We start from the raw sequence: 16,531 nt of genomic DNA on the forward strand, positions 1-16,531 counted from the left end.
TAATTCCATCATTCCTTCTGTCATTCTACTTACTGAAAAAGCTTTGTCTTTCCTTCTTTCCTTCCTTCCTTTCTTCTTTCCTTCCTTCTTTCCTTCCTTCCTTCCTCTCTCTCTTTCTTCTTTCTTTCTTCCCTTCCTTCCTTCCTTTCTTCTTTCTTTCTTTCCTTTTCTTCTTCTCCTTCCTTCCTTCTTTCTTCTCTTTTCTTTTATTTTCCTTCTCTCTCTTTCTGTCAGTATTAAGGTTATTATTTTAATGCTCAAGTTGTTCAGATGCAGCCAGTGAGACCTCTTCAAGCTGGCTTCTGTGTGTTTTTTAATTCATCCCTGCTATGAAGTGAATTATGTCCCCTCCCTCCAGCATTCCTATGTTGAAGGATTAATCCCCAATCTGACTATATTTGAAGATATAGCCTTTAAAGAGGTAATTAAGGTTAAAAGAGGCCATAAGTATATGACCTCAGTCCAATAGAACTAGTGTCCTTATAAGAAGAGAAAGAGACACCAGGAGGATGTAAGCACAGAGACAGGTCATGTGCAGACACAGCAAGAAGACCACCATCTGCAAGCCAAGGAGAGAGGCCTCAGAGAACCCAACCCTCTCAACGCCTTCACCTTGGACTTCTAGCCTTCAAAACTGTGAGAAAATAAATGACTGTTATGTTAGCCTTCCATCTGTGGTGTTTTATTATGGGAGCTTAAGATGACTTAAATAGTCACCATCATTCTTTGAGCAGTTCCTTACTTTCTGTCACAAAATGTCCCAGGCAATATATAAGATGTCATTTTGAAACCAACCATTTCTCAGAAAAGTTCTGCCTCCTTTTAGTGGAAAATGATACCTAGAAATCAAAATGTAAGTGTTAGGTGCTCAATGGGATGTTACTACTTTGAAGCCTTTTTGGCGGGCAGAACTAGGGAATTGTGAAATAGCTTTGACCAAAATGCTGATAGTGATATGGACAATAAAATCCAGGCTGAGGTGGTCTCAGATGGAGATAAGGAACTTGTTGGGAACTGGAGCAAAGGTGACTCTTGTTATGTTTTAGCAAAGAGACTGGCAGCATTTTGCCCCTGCCCTAGAGATCTGTGGAACTTTGAATGTGAGAGAGATGATTTAGGGAATCTACTGGAAGAAATTATTAAACAGCAAAGCATTGAAGAGGAAGCAGAGCTTACAAGTTTGGAAAGTTTGCAACCTGACTAAGCAATAGAAAATAAAAACCCATTTTCTGGGAAGAAATTCGAGCCTGCTGCAGAAATTTGCTTAAGTAACAAGGAGCTGAATGTTAATCACCAAGACAATGGGGAAGATGCTTCCAGGGCATGTCAGAGACTTTTGCAGCAGCCCCTCCCATCACAAGTCTGGAGGCTGAGGAGGAAAAAATGCTTTTCTTGGGCCCAGGATGCTCTGCTGTGTGCAGCCTAGGGACTTGGTGCCCTGTGTCTCAGCTGCTCCAGCTGTGGCTAAAAGGGGCCAAAGTATAGCTCAGGCTGTGGCTTCAGAGGGTGCAAGCCCCAAGCCTTGGCAGCTTCCACATGGTGTTGTGCCTGCGGGTGCACAGAAGTCAAGAACTGATGTTTTGGAACCTCTGCCTAGATTTCAGAGGATGTATGGAAATGCCTGGATGTCCAGGCAAAAGTTTGCTGCAGGGGCAGAGCCCTCATAGAGAACCTCTGCTAGGGCAGTGCAGAAGGAAAATGTGGGGTTGGAGACAACACACAGAGTCACCACTTGGGCAGTGCCTAGTGGAGCTGTGAGAAGAGGGCCACCAACCTCCAGACCCCAGAATGGTAGATCCACTGACAGCTTGCACCATGCACCTGGAAAAGCTGCAGGCACTCAATGCCAGCCCATGAAAGCAGCTGGGAGGGCAGCTGTACCCTGCAAAGCTACAGGGGTGGAGTGGCCCAAAGCCATGGGAGCCCACACCTTGCATCAGCACACCCTCATGTGAGACATCGAGTCAAAGGAGATAATTTTGCAACTTTAAGGTTTAATGATTGCCCTATTGGATTTCAGACTTGGATGGGGCCTGTATTCCCTTTGTTTTGGCCAATTTCTCCCATTTGGAATGGGTATATTTACCCAATGCCTGTATCTCTATTGTATCTAGGAAGCAACTAACTTGCTTTCAATTTTACAGGCTCATAGGCAGAAGGGACTTGCCTTGTCTCAGATAAGACTTTGGACTTGGACTTTTGGGTTAATGCTGAAATGAGTTAAGACTTTGGGGGACTGTTGGAAAGGCACGATTGTGTTTTGAAATGTGAGGACATGATATTTGGGAGGGGGAAGGGGAAGAATGATATGGTTTGGCTGTATCCCCACCCAAATCTCATCTTGAAGTGTAGTTCCCATAATCCCCTCATGTTGTGGGAGGGACCCGGTAGGAAGTAACTGAATCATGGGGGCAGGTTTTTCCCCAATGCTATTCTCATGATAGTGAATAAATCTCACGAGATCTGATGGTTTTATAAAGGGAAGTTCCCCTGCATATGCTGTCTTGCCTGCTGCCATGTAAGACTGTGAGGCCTCCCCAGCCATGTGAAACTGTGAGTCCATTAAAGCTCTTCTTCTTTATAAATTACACAGTCTTGTGTGTGTCTTTATTAACAGTGAGAGAATGAACTAATACATTAGGTCATGAGGGTGGAGCTCTCATTAATGGGATTAGTGCCTTACAAAAGAGACCCCAGATAGCTCTCAAGCTCTCTTTCTGTTATGTGAAGATGCAATAAGAAGCCATCTGCAACCCAGAAAAGGGCCTTCACCAGAACCTGACTGTGCTGGCACCATGACTCCAGAACCATGAGACGTAAATGTCTATTATTTATAAGCCACCTAGTCTATGGCACTTTGTTGTAGCAGTCCAAACTAAGACAGCAACAAATATAATTTAAAAAATATTTCAGGCAAGAGCCCTCAATGGATTCTAAAATTAATGGGTGCAGGCTGGATGTGGTGGCTCATGCCTGTAATCCCAGCACTTTGGGAAGCCAAGGTGGGCAGATCACTTGAGGTCAGGAGTTCGAGACCAGCCTTGCCAACATGGTGAAACCTCATCTTTACTAAAAATACAAAAATTAGCTGGGCATTGTGGCATGTGCCTGTAATCTCAGCTACTTTACTTAGGAGGCTGAGTCAGGAGAATTGCTTGAACCTGAGATGTGGAGGTTGTAGCGAGCCAAGATCATGCCACTGCACTCCAGCCTGGGCAACAGAGTAAGACTGCATCTCAAAAAAAAAAAAAAAATTAAATTAAACTAATGGGTACAGGTTGGATAAGGAATGGGACTTTATATAGTCTGAGATCCTCCCCACAGAAAACAATGGGAAAAGGAGTAACTTTACAGTGGCTAGACCTTGTAGATGCCACCTTAATCAAGTGTTCAAAGTTAACATCATCAGTAACGGGGCAAATCGAAATCATGCACCACCCAATACGATGCAGTGAGAAGAACATGGCATCACTTCTGTGATATTCCTACCCAAAGTTCATAACTTGAATCTAATCATGAGGAAACATCAGACAAACCCAAACCAAGAGACACTCTACAAAATCACGACCTGCGATCTTCAAAATTTACAAGGCCATGAACAGCAAGGAAAGACTGAAAACAAATGCACTGTATGATACCGGATTGGGTCTTTTTGTGACAAAGGATATTTGGGACAAATGGCACAACATAAATAAATTGTAGCAAAGTATTTATATTTTTATGGTTGCATTGTGGCTACTTAAGAGAACATTATTGTAGGATTTACACACCAGAGTATTCGTGGGTGATGGAACATCGTGTTGGCAATTACCATCAAATGTTTTAGGAAACAAAACTGCTTTGCACTATTCTTGGAACCTTTCTATAAACTTGAAATTATTTCCAAATAAAAAGAAAAAAAATGGCAACAAAAAAGTTTACAAAAATTACGTGTATGGGAAAAGCACGTGTGTGTATATATGCTAGCAGCCAAGGGGTAGAATGTTTTGGACATTGAGTGTTTCTACCTGCCTTAGCATTTGTTTCTGCTTCTTCCAGAAACAGCATCCAGACTTTATTTTAGGGAACTGCCCTTCCCCCACTCTTGGTCGATGCATTGCTGGTGTAGGCACATGCCCAAGTCAACCAGCATATTTTATCCGCCGGCCATGGTCACTGGTTTAGAGAAGGGCACATGACTTAAGTCCATCCAATACAGGCCAATCTTGGGATTTTTTTTTTTTTTTTTTGAGACAGATGCTCTGTCACCCAGGCTGAAATGCAGTGGCACAATCTCGCCTCACTGCAACCTCCACGTCCCTGGTTCAAGCAATTCTCCTACCTCAGCCTCACGAGTAGCTGGGATTACAGGCGCCTGCCACCACCCCCGGCTAACTTTTGTATATTAAGCAGATATGGGGTTTCGCCATGTTGGCCAGGCGGATTTTGAATTCCTGACCTAAGGTGATCTTCCCACCTCGGCCTCCCAAAGTGCTGGGATTACAAGCGTGAGCCACCATGCCTGGCAAATCTTGGGATTTTTTTCCCCTCCTTGAAACTATTGTGAAAGAGGTTCTGTTTTTCTCCTGGGGTTGCTTAGCTTTTAGAAAATAAGCCTGAGGCAGCTGCCTGAGACCACCACACAGAGCCAAGCTGTCCAAGAAAAAAGCTCTTTCAGAGAAAAGCAAAAGAAGAGGTAGAGAAACTGAATCTTCTTGATCTTATTTCAGCCCATACATCCAACTATACTGACCTTTTTGGTTAAATAAGCCAAATATCTTTAATTTTCTGTTTAAGCAACTTTGAGTTAAGCTGTTGGCACTTGCAACTGAAAAAAATCATGACTAATATTAGGAAATTCCTAATTCAGCTGAGCTGGAGTTGAGAGTGGGAAAGGGGTGGGGAGAGCTGCGGCTGACAGTCAGACTTGGCAGGGCCTCTGGGTATCAGGATCCAGTGGGCGTTCTGGGGACCTGAGAAGCATTTGAAGGTGCTTTGGAGACGTGGCGAGAGCAGGTGGCAGGGAGACAGTGACCAAGCAGAAGTCTTTGAGTGACTTTGGACAAAGCTTGGACCCAGGCTTATTCCCAATCAGCACCGCCTCATAACAGTTTGCTACCCAGCCCGGAGCCCAGTGGCCACGCCCTTGGCACATCCCTGACCAGAGACGCCTGCAGGCCTGTCCCTGGTCTTCCCTTCCAACCCTGTGGTTACCAGACCCTGCATTTCTTCACTCTGCCTTGGTTGACAAAATACCCTGTCTCCAGATTGTGCAATTGAGCATCAGGACAACCCTATGGGGGAGGTGGGGCTGGGATTATTCCCACTTCACAAGAGTAAAAAGTAAGGCTCAGAGAGGTAAAGCAACCTGTCCAAAGTCACATAGCTATTTGGCGGGCAGAGCCAGGACCAGGAGACAGGGCTTTTCTCTCCAAGTCCACAGCTCTTTCCAGAACTCTCTGAGTTTTAGAATGTCTGAACTAGAGCTGGGAGATGGCACAGCTTCCCTGGTATGGGGGATGTGGTGGAAGACAGAATCCACCCCTTGGGTTTTGAAACCTCTCTTGAGCGAGCGGGGAGGGGTAGGGGCAGACTTTCAGAGGCACATGAGGTCCTCAGGAGAGGGAAGTGGGCTGAGAAGGAAAGTAAACTAACAAGTTTACTTGAGGAATGATAATTGATCTAATTCATGCTACTTGCTTACTTCTACCAGGCACTGTTCTACCTACTTTAGGTTCTCACAAGCTTATGAACAAGATCTATGATCCCCATTTTAGAGATGAGGAAACTGAGGCACAGAGAAGGGAAGTAACTTGTCCACAGTCACACCGCTGGGAAAAGGAGCGGCTGGGATTTGAACTGGAAGTCTGAGCCCGCAGGCCAAGCTCTCATAGCGCGACTGCACTGCTCCTTCTGTGCGCCAGGCACTGTGCTAGGAGCCGGGATGAATCTGACAGTTGTACCCCAGTCCTCCAAGAGAGGATCCTCAGGAGGGTGGGATGGGATTGGGCAGCCAGGCAGAGCGGGGCGCTGGGAGGGGCAGAGCAGAGCCTGGGAGAGACCCCGCAGCGGGGCGGCCAGGGACCCAAGGCGAGTCCTTGAAGAGAAGGGTAGCCAGAAACGCCTAGGGGAGAGCCGGGGGTGGGATGGTAGGCAGAGAAGGGCCTGTTCCAGGCAGAGCAGGGTAGGGTCCGCGCTGGGCAGGATGCCCGGAGCCTCGGGCCCCAGGAGCCGAGCGCAGGCAGATGGAGGTGGCTAGAAGGCCAGAGGGCAGTGAGAGCATCAGCCGCGATGCCTGGCCCGCACGTTAGCTAGTCCTGAGCGTCCTGATCGGCAGGGCCTGGGGGTGACGGGGGAGCTTGGGTCCTCCCCAGTGGGAGGGGACCACCGCGCAGGAGGCAGAGTCGGGAGGAAGGATGAGGCACCCGGTGGCAAGACCACTCTGGCTGCTGCCTTTCGGAGAAAGATTTGGGCCCTAGGAGGGAGGGAGCAGGGAGAGGAGCTGGGAGGCTGTGGCAGGAGTTCGCAGAGACTGCAAGGCAGGAGGAAGGAGAGGGCGCTTGGGGAGAATCCATGGGTGGAGAGATTTTACAGGGAGAACCCCATTTGATGGCCATTTTGCAGCGGGGAGTTAAAAGCCCACACTTGGCTGCCAGACCTCAGTTTGAAGCAGAAGTCGCCACTCATTTGCAATAGGACCAAGGGCAAGTGACTTAACCTCTCTGAACCTCAGCTTCCTCATCTGTAAAGCAGAGCTAATGACCCATGTATCTCATTGTGAAGATTGCTGTAAAGATTGAGACAATGTAAGCAGGCGTCTGAACCTAAGTCCTAAGTAAACCAGAGCTTTCTGGACACTGTCCTTTAGGTGGTTTTGCAGACGTCTAAGTCTGGGGGAAAGGGTCTTTGGGGCAAGGAGCATAAAAAGTTTCTGGGTCCTCTCCTAGCCTCTCCCCTCCAAGCCGGGTGGCTTTGGGGAGAAGCTCTCTGAGCTTCTGGGTTCTCATCTGTAAAATGGGGCTACTAGCATTTCCTTCACTGGACTTTGAGCAGAACAGCTGGGACAGAGCTGTTGGACATGGAGCAGAGCATTGCTTTTGTGTGAGCAAGAGCTAGTGACCCACCAGAAGGCTGTGACAAGGGTCAGCTCAGTTGACACAGCAGGGCTGCGCTGGACAAGCAGGGCTCACAGGATCCTAGGGGCCTCCCTGGATTCCCTGTGGGATTTCTTTATCTGCCATGGAATGCAGCCTCGGCAGTAACAGGAGTGTTTCTCACATTCAACATCAGCAGCCCTTACTGGGCATTGAGCTCACACATCAACCACCCACTTTAAATAAGTTTAAAAACAACAGTGCATTTCTAAAATCATTTTTGAAATGCAACTGTGTAAAAAGTAACATGAAGGATAATTGTTACATATCAGGGAGGGTGATGATACCTTCTGAAAATTTCTGCTAGTACGTCTGCGCCCTGTGTGACAGTAGGAGCCATAAGGAGTTTTCATATCCTGTCAGTTTCTTTTCTTATTCCTTATTCGTACCAAATTAGAAAAATCCTAAACCACAATTATAGGTTATTAGAAATGGCAGCAAGTGTTTGGTGGCTCTGACAGATGGTTCTGGATTCAGACCAAACAAGGATTCAGAAATCACAGACCTGTTTCTTCCTGAAGACTGCTCTCACCTCTCTCGGACGTTAGGTCAACAGGTACAAAGCTTCCAAAAGCCAGAAGACTGAGTATTTCACTGAGGGAGCGGGGGGCGGGGGTTGGGGGGAGCAAGCAGAGCCATAATCCTTTCTTTGGTTGAATTTGACTCCGGAAAGAATTCTTTAAGTTCTGATGTAATGTTTGGATGTGGTTTTTAAATAGTCTTAATAATATGTCACCGATTCCTTTCTCCTGCTCAGAAACAAAAATCACCAAGTGCTGAAAAAGAATCAAAATCAAAATGGAGCAGTCATACTGCTGTTTGGTTTTAAGAAATTCTGCTAATGCCAGCATGGTGGCTCATGCCTGTTATCCCAGCACTTTGGGAGGCCGAGGTGGGCAGATCACGAGGTCAGTAGATCGAGACCATCCTGGCTAACATGGTGAAACCCCGTCTCTACTAAAAATAAAAATAATCACCCGGGCATGGTGGCATGTGCCTGTAGTCCCAGCTACTCGGGAGGGCGAGACAGGAGAATCGCTGGTACCCGGGAGGCGGAGCTTGCAGTGAGCCGAGATCGTGCCACTGCGCTCCAGCTTGGGAGACAGATTGAGACTCGGTGTCAAAAAAAAAAAAAAAAAAAAAAAATTCTGCTAACTTGCTCCTCAACAGTAAACATTGTAATTGATGATGTCTGGACAATACAGATATTGAATATATTGCCATTTGAGCAAGTCACTCAGGATCTCAGAAGTGGCCTTGAGTGGCCTTAGAAGAAATGGGGGGTTTTTTGGTTTTGTTTTGTTTTTTGAGAGTCTCACTCTGTTGCCCAGGCTGGAGAGAAGTGGCATGATCTCAGCTCACTGCAGCCTCCGCCTCCCAGGCTCAAGTGATCCTCCCACCTCAGCTCCCCACCACCCCACCCCAGTAGCTGGAACCACAGGCATGCACCACCATGTCTGGATAATTTTGTTTGAACTTTTTGTAGAGACAAGGTTTTGCCATGTTGCCCTGATTGGTCTTGAACTCCTGGACTCAAACAATTTACCCGCTTTGGCCTCCCAAATGCTGGAATTTCAGGCATGAGCCACCAGACCCAGCAGCACATCATTGATTTTTAGCCAACTTCACATGGGGCCTCAAGAATGTTTGAAAAAAGAGATGAAATGAAACCATTTCCTTAAGTCATTGACTAGGCCACTGAAGATCAGTTCTAAGATCTTAAACAGCTTGCTCAGATGACAACGTATGTAATAACTGACAGTTCAAACCTCATCTTAGAGGAATAAAATGTCATTATCTTTTTTTAAAATTTTGGTATTAGACAAATTATCACTGGGCAAAAACTTACATTTTTAAATGAGGAGGATATGATAGCCGGATTTATTAAAATCAAACAATTTTCTCATATTTGCAATTGATACTGTGTGATATCCAACACTGTCATTTGATAAAGGAAATTTGCCAAAAGTTGGTTTTTCATTCTCTGTGAGAGAAATGTGTATCGTTAATAACACAGCTGTGTTACAATCTTCTCAGACAGTATTACTTTGTAGCTGTGTTTTACTAAGAGGAGTGTACTTTTAAATGCTGCCTCTGTCATTTTGTTTTTCTTCCTGCCTTTACTGGGGGAAAATCCATTAATTTTGTCCTGGAAAGCTTATTTTGCTCTTGTTCTGGAAAAAAAAGAAAAGTCTCTGATGGTTTACCAGAAAGGTCACTGTGCTGTGTTTGAAAATGATGTGAAAATCTTGATGGCTTTATGCCACTATTTGACAAAGTTTCATAACATACAACTCACTGGGGATTAAAATGGAATAGATCACCAGTCCAGTAAAGTTTAGTTTCAGATCTTCAACATCGTACTCACTATTTACACTTTTTCAGCCGCTTGTGTGAAATTGTCAGACGTGTCCCAGTTCTTAGAGATTTTACAGATTTTTGAACTAGATGCTTGTTCATTGTGTGTTTACTTTTCTTCTTTCTTCCTTTTCTTTTTTAGCCCAGCCATATGCCTGGACACTACGCATTTACTTTTATAACACCATTCTCAGTTGTAGTATTTGGGTTACTATTTTCATCACTCTTCTCAGGCTTTAATTAACCACTTTTGAATCATTGGCTTATTATTTGGGTTGAGGATATTACACATCACAAAAATAATAACCAAAAACCCTTAAGTGTCATGAAAATATATCTCTGGAGATGATCTGCCCAAGCTAGATCAGCCAAATTCAAACTGGAGGATGCACAATGTTGGAGAATGTGACAGTTATTAAGAACAAAATGGGGCTGGGCACAGGGGCTCACGCCTGGAATCTCAGTGCTTTGGGAAGCTGAGGCGGGAGGATTACTTGAGCCCAAGAGTTCAAGACCAGCCTGGGTAACATAGTGAGAGCTCATCTCCAAAAAAAAAAAAAAAAAAAAAAAAAATGTAAGGATTAGCTGAGCATGGTGGCCTGCGCCTGTAGTCCCAGCTACTCAGGAGGTTGAGGCAGGAGGGTAATTTGAACACAGTTCAAGACTGTAGTGAGCTGTGATCACACCATGCACTCTCTGAGTGACAGAGTGAGACCTTGTATCTGAGATAGATAGATAGATAGATAGATAGATAGATAGATAGATAGATAGATGTACAAGAGGGAATTGTTGCAAGAATCTTAATTAGTTAATCAATTTTGCATTTCAGATTTATGAGTAGAGCAATTCCATCCTTTTTTGCCTTAGAGGTTTCCTATGGACCACTTGTATACCTTTAGGGACCCTCCAGTGGTCCATGAACCACACTTTAGGAAAATTCTATAGCCATTAACTGTTGTCTGAATCATGAAATGTAGTGGGGTGGGGGGAATCATCCTGTTACCCTGGTCTCTGGCCACCTAGAGCTGGAAGAGTGCATCCTTGGCCAAGTGACATGTTAAGTGGGAGGGACCTTGATAGACACATAAGGGGCATCAAGAGAGACTCAGGACATGTAATGAGCAGAAACCTGGACAGCTCAGTCTGGAGGATACTCATGGGAAGATGCAGGGTCTGTCAGGACTCAGCTTATTATGAGTGGCTCTGGTCCCCTGATGCCCCCTGGTTAAGTGTTCTGTTTCTACCAGGGTCTTGTAGCATGTCATAAGCTGTTTTTGACTAGTGAATTACCCTCCAGAACTCTAGAGGTCTGCATTGTGATTCTCCTATTGCGTTGTCAGCCTTTTTTGATGCCACAAATACCTCCAATGCCATAGGATCTGTGGGTCTTAGGGTCCAAGTGGCAGGACCATTTGCACTACACCCAGAACTGTTGAACAACTCTTTGTTGCTCTGCATCTCATTCACATTTGACAGCCTTTAATGTCACCTGTAAACATATTCCCAAATGTAGAACACGTTTTCTCCAGAGTCAAAGGAGGCCTACCAGATGTGCTTTCTTATCTGTTGGGCAAGAATTTCTCCTTTTCTTTGGAGTGGATGTCTAGTCATGCTTCCGACTACCAAACCACTAAAGATTTCACTGATGTTAATAAGACCCTAAATCTTTGTAGGGTTTTTTTCTTCCCATCCCCTGGAATGCATGCACTTACCAAGGCTCCTTGGCACTTTTCTGGTCCAATTAACATGATGTCATCTGAAGAGTAGACCAATGCAGCTGGGCGCCATGGCTCACGCCTGTAATCCCAGCACTTTGGGAGGCCGAGGCAGGTGGATGACCTGAGGTCAGCAGTTCGAGAACAGCCTGACTGACATGGTGAAACCCTGTCTCTACTAAAAATACAAAAAAATTAGCCAAGCATGGTGGTGCATGCCTGTAATCTCAGCTACTTGGGAGCCTGAGACAGGAGAATCACTTGAACCCGGAAGGCAGAGGTACACTGAGCCAAGACCACACGATTGCACTCCAGCATGGGCAAGAAGAGGAAAAATCCACCTAAAAAAAAAAAAAAGAGAAGAAGAAGAAAAGAAAAAGAAGAAAAAGAAGAGTAGACCAATGCACTATTCTGCAGAATGTCCAGATGATCCAGGTGCCTTCAGACTTTTATGACAGAGTGGGAGGGTTAATATACCCTAAGACAAGACCTTAAATGTATATTGCTGTCCTTTCCAAGTGAATGCAAATTGTTTCTATTTCTTTCTGATAAGGATGAAAAAGAATGCATTCTTCAGATCAATGCCTACATACTATGCACCTGAGACATGTTCATCTGCTTTAGCAAAGGTATGACTCCTGGTCCAGCAGCCGCCATTGGGGCTAATACTCAGTTGTGTTTGCACTGGTCCGCCGTCATCCTCTAGAAACTATTTGGTGAATTGTTTGGTTTTTACATAATATATCCACTCTAGCATGCCCACTTCTCTGAGCTTTTTGATCCTATCTTCTACTGTCTGCTATGACAGTTCTAGAATTTCTACTGTATTTAGTGTAAAGCTGGCTGGTGGGTGATTCAGAGCCTGTTCTCTCTCTCTCTTTTTTTTTTTTTTTGAGACAGCACCTTACTCTGTCACCCAGGCTAGAGTGCAGTGGCATGATCACGGCTCACTACAGCCTCACACTCCCAAGCTCCTCCTACGTCAGCCTCCTGAGTAGCTGAGACTACAGGCGTGTGCCACCACATCTGGCTAATTTTTTTTTTTTTTTAAGACTGCGTCTCACTCTGTTGCCCAGGCTGGTGTGCAGTGGCACCATCTTGGCTCACTGCAACCTCTGCCACTTGGGTCAAGAGGTTCTCATACCTCAGCCTCCCATGTAGTTGGGATTATAGGTGTGTGCCACTATGCTCAGCTAATTTTTGTTTTTAGTAGAGACGGGGTTTCACCATGTTGGCCAGGCTGATCTTGAACTCCTGAGCTCAAGTGATCTGCCTGCCTTGGCCTCCCAAAGTTCTGTGATCACAGGCATGAGCCACCATGCCCAGTTTTTTGTTTTTGTTTTTTAATAGAGATGAGGTCTCGCTATGTTGTTTGGGCCGGTCTCAAACTCTTGAGCTCAAGCTATCCTTCTGCCTTGGCCTCCCAAAATCTCACACTGGGATTACAGGTGTGAGCCACCGCGCCCAGCCCACAGTCGGCTTCTTTAGGCCACTCCTGGCACCAGCTGTCTTAGGTGAGGTCCCGGGAAACAGACTCTCAGGTGGAGTTTTATGTGTAGAAATTTTGGGGGTAGTGACTGCTGTAGGACTGGGCAGAGACAGATAATTCACTGCAGTGGATTCACAACAAAGGCCTCAGTCGACCCCACAAGGAATTCTGGAGCTGAGGTAACCCCTGGGAGTTGTCCCTGCCTTGAGGGTTTTATACCCTTACAACAACCAGCCCTAGGACGACTGCCCCCCAGGGCGGGAGCGAGACCTGCAGACTCCCTTTGCCTGAGGGTGAAACTTGGGGAGGAATATCAAGGCAGCGAACTCCAGCATTCAGCTGGGGAAATGGGTGTTGCCATCCTGCAGGGGCACCCACAATACAGGCTGAGGAAAGGCAGATTTCACAGATCTCTCCAGTCACTGTAGCCTTCTTGAAAATGTGTGGGCTGGGCGTGGTGGCTCACGCCTGTAATCCCAGCACTTTGGGAGACCAAGTTGAGTGGATTACCTAAAGTCAGGAGTTCGAGATCAGCTTGGCCAACAGGGTGAAACCCCATCTCTACTAAAAATACAAAAACTAGCTGGGTATGGTAGCGCATGCCTGTAATCCCAGCCGCTCAGGAGGCTGAGACAGGAGAATCACTTGAGCCTGGGAGGCGGAGGTTGCAGTGAGCTGAGACTGTGCCACTGCACTCCAGCCTGGGCAACAGAGTGAGGCTCTGTCTCAAAAAAAAAAAAAAAAAAAAAAAAAATTGTGGTGGCCCTCTCACCAGAAGTATGTAAGACCTAGTTTATAATTCCCCATCTAGAGTTTTATAGCACAAAACCAAGTACTGAACAGAGCTTGGCCTAAATTAATGGTTTTCAAACTGGGTTCCATGGTGTCCTGGGAGTTTCTCGTAATTCTCAGGGGGTTCCATGGAGATTCATATTCAGGGGATCATTTCTCATCCCTGCTGTGACCAGGGCAACTCCACTGTTTTCTGTTCACAGACTAGGGCTCTGCAGAAGGTTTTGAGGAAAGGCTTTTACTGCTGAAAACTAACAGCAGGACATTCTGTGGAATACCTGACCAGTACTCCTTGAAACTTCAGTCATGAAAAACAAGGAGACACTGAGAAACTCTCAAGAACCAGAGGAGACCACGGAGACACAAACACCAAATGCAATGTGATATCCTGGATGGAATGCTGGAACAGAAAAGGGACTTTAGGAGAAAAATTTGTGAAATCCCAATAAAGTCTGGAGTTTAGCTCACAGTAACGCACCAGTGTTGACGTCTTCATTTTGGCAAAGGTTCCATGATGATGTAGGATGTCAACATTAAGGAAACTGGATAAGGGATATATGGGAGCTTTCTTTACTTCCTTTGCAACTTTTCTGTAAATCTAACATTATTAAATCCAAATTGTAAAAGCTTATTTAAAAAAAAAATAGCATTCAAAAACCGTCAGACAAATGAGCTCCAAATACGTTCAGAGATGAGAAGAAAGACGGTGACCTGATTCAGGAAGTTCAGATGTCCATGTTGGTGACCTGATTCCGGAAGTCTTTCGGGAGGAGATCAAGCTTGGATCTTGGGTAGAACTGGGATGCAAGGCATTGGTGATTGGGCAATATCCCTGCCTGTAGGATTCTTTGTGGAATGCTGGATATTCATATTCCTGTCTTTCCTTATCTCTGGCTGCCTCAGGGAAGTAAGAACGCATTTGGGAAAGAGGGGACAGGACTGAAGAGGGACTTAAGGAAGTTGAGTTTACTGGATTGGGGGTGAATGTTAAAGTTCCAGTTTGAACAGGTTTGGAGGGAGAGATGGATGGTGGGGAGGGCATCATACCTTCATCCTTGCTAAATACTTCCTCTACTTTCCAGCAGAGCCCCAGCTGGAGACCAGGAGAATCTAGAGGAAGGAGGTGACACAGGCCTGCTCCTAGTCTGATGGGGAAACCTATGTTTTACCCTCAAGGAACCCCAATCTGGTATGGGAGACACACTCCCTGATTTCAGAGAGCTCTCTGTCTGAACAAGTGGATGCAATGCCTACCTTTAAGGAGCCCCTCTGTCTGATGGGAGGGACACGGCTTCTTCCTCCAATCTGCAGGGGAGACAGGACATATTACATGCCCACTGGTGGTAGCTGGGCTGACCTTTAGATATTAGTATTCAGGGACAAGGAGAGCCTGGGAAGAAGGCTTGAGGATGACCGGTGGTCCACCGGAGAGTGGGCCCTGCTCAGACATAGATGTCCATATTGGTGACCATGCTCTGATTTGTTGTCCCCACAGGGGTCTATACCCAGCTGAAAAGCAGTGAGGAGACAGGGAAAGACAGGAGACAGAAAAATAGAGACATGCAGAGCCATATATGGAAGAAGATCTGAAATGGAGTGATAAAGAATAGATATGAGGCTGGGCGCGATGGCTCATGCCTGTAATCCCAGCACTTTCGGAGGCCGAAGCCGGTGGATCACCTGAGATCAGGGGTTCGAGACCAGTCTGACCAACATGGGGAAGTCCCATCTCTACTAAAAATACAAAAAATTAGTCGGGCATGGTGGCACGCACCTGTAGTCCCAGCTACTCTGGAGGCTGAGACAGGAGAATTGCTTGAACCTGGGAGGCAAAGGTTGCAGTGAGCCGAGATCTAGCCACTGCACTCCAGCCTGGGTGACAGAATGAGACTCCATCTAAAAAATAAAAAGAAAAAAGAAAGAAAGAAAAGAAAAAGAATAGGTATGAGTATATGATTAAAATGCAGCCAGAAGCAAAGAGAGATTCCTGCTCCCAGACCACCCCTCACCCCCTACCCTATCCCCCATCCCTGCCCTGGCCCCAACTGGCACCCCATTTGCATCTCCTTGTCTCCATGCTCCCCATTCAGGTGTTACCTCAGTATTTTCTTTCACTAGGGGTCAAAGGCAAACAGAGCCAGTATCCACATGTGCCAGCTTGCGGAGGAGGAGAACCTCTGGAAAAGAAGGAGAGTGACAGCAGGCACAGCCCCCATCTACCATTTGGCACACACCAGGCTAGGTCAGGAGGAGGGGGCAGGGAAGAGCCCTCCCAGGGGCCTGTGCAGAGTTGGGCACAACACGGTAGTCAGTAATAGTTGATGACTGACTGAATGAGTAGCATGCAATCAATATTAGAGAATGGGCCATAGCACAGTGGTTAAAGCCTGCATTCAAATCTCTGCTCTGCAGCTTCCTAGCTGTGTGACCTTGGGCAAATTACTTAATCTCTCTGAGCCTCAGTTTCCTCATCTGTAAAATGAGGATAAGAATATATATATATATATATTTTTTTGAGACGGAGTCTCGCTCTGTCTCCCGGGCTGGAGTTGCAGTGGCCGGATCTCAGCTCACTGCAAGCTCCGCCTCCCGGGTTCACGCCATTCTCCTGCCTCAGCCTCCCAAGTAGCTGGGACTACAGGCGCCGCCACCTCGCCCGGCTAGTTTTTTGTATTTTTTAGTAGAGACGGGGTTTCACCATGTTCACCAGGATGTTCTCGATCTCCTGACCTCGTGATCCACCCGTCTCGGCCTCCCAAAGTGCTGGGATTACAGGCTTGAGCCACCGCGCCTGGCCGAGGATAAGAATATTAAAGGAACCTTCATCATAGGCTTGTTATGGCTTTGCATCTAGCTCATGCCTACATGGACCTTACAACAGGGCCTGGCACACAGGAAACACCAAAAAGCCCTTAGCCTGTGTCGTGCAGGTACTATGTGAGTACGACTTTCCTGTCTGTGACATGCATGTGTGCTCGCTGGGGATATGGTGTGCGCAGGGGCTGCTTCTGGGCTGCTGACAGTGAGAGTGGCAGGTGGTATTG

Source organism: Macaca mulatta, chromosome 16 (genome assembly GCF_049350105.2).
Source record: "Macaca mulatta isolate MMU2019108-1 chromosome 16, T2T-MMU8v2.0, whole genome shotgun sequence".
NCBI classification, from domain to species: Eukaryota; Metazoa; Chordata; class Mammalia; order Primates; family Cercopithecidae; genus Macaca; species Macaca mulatta.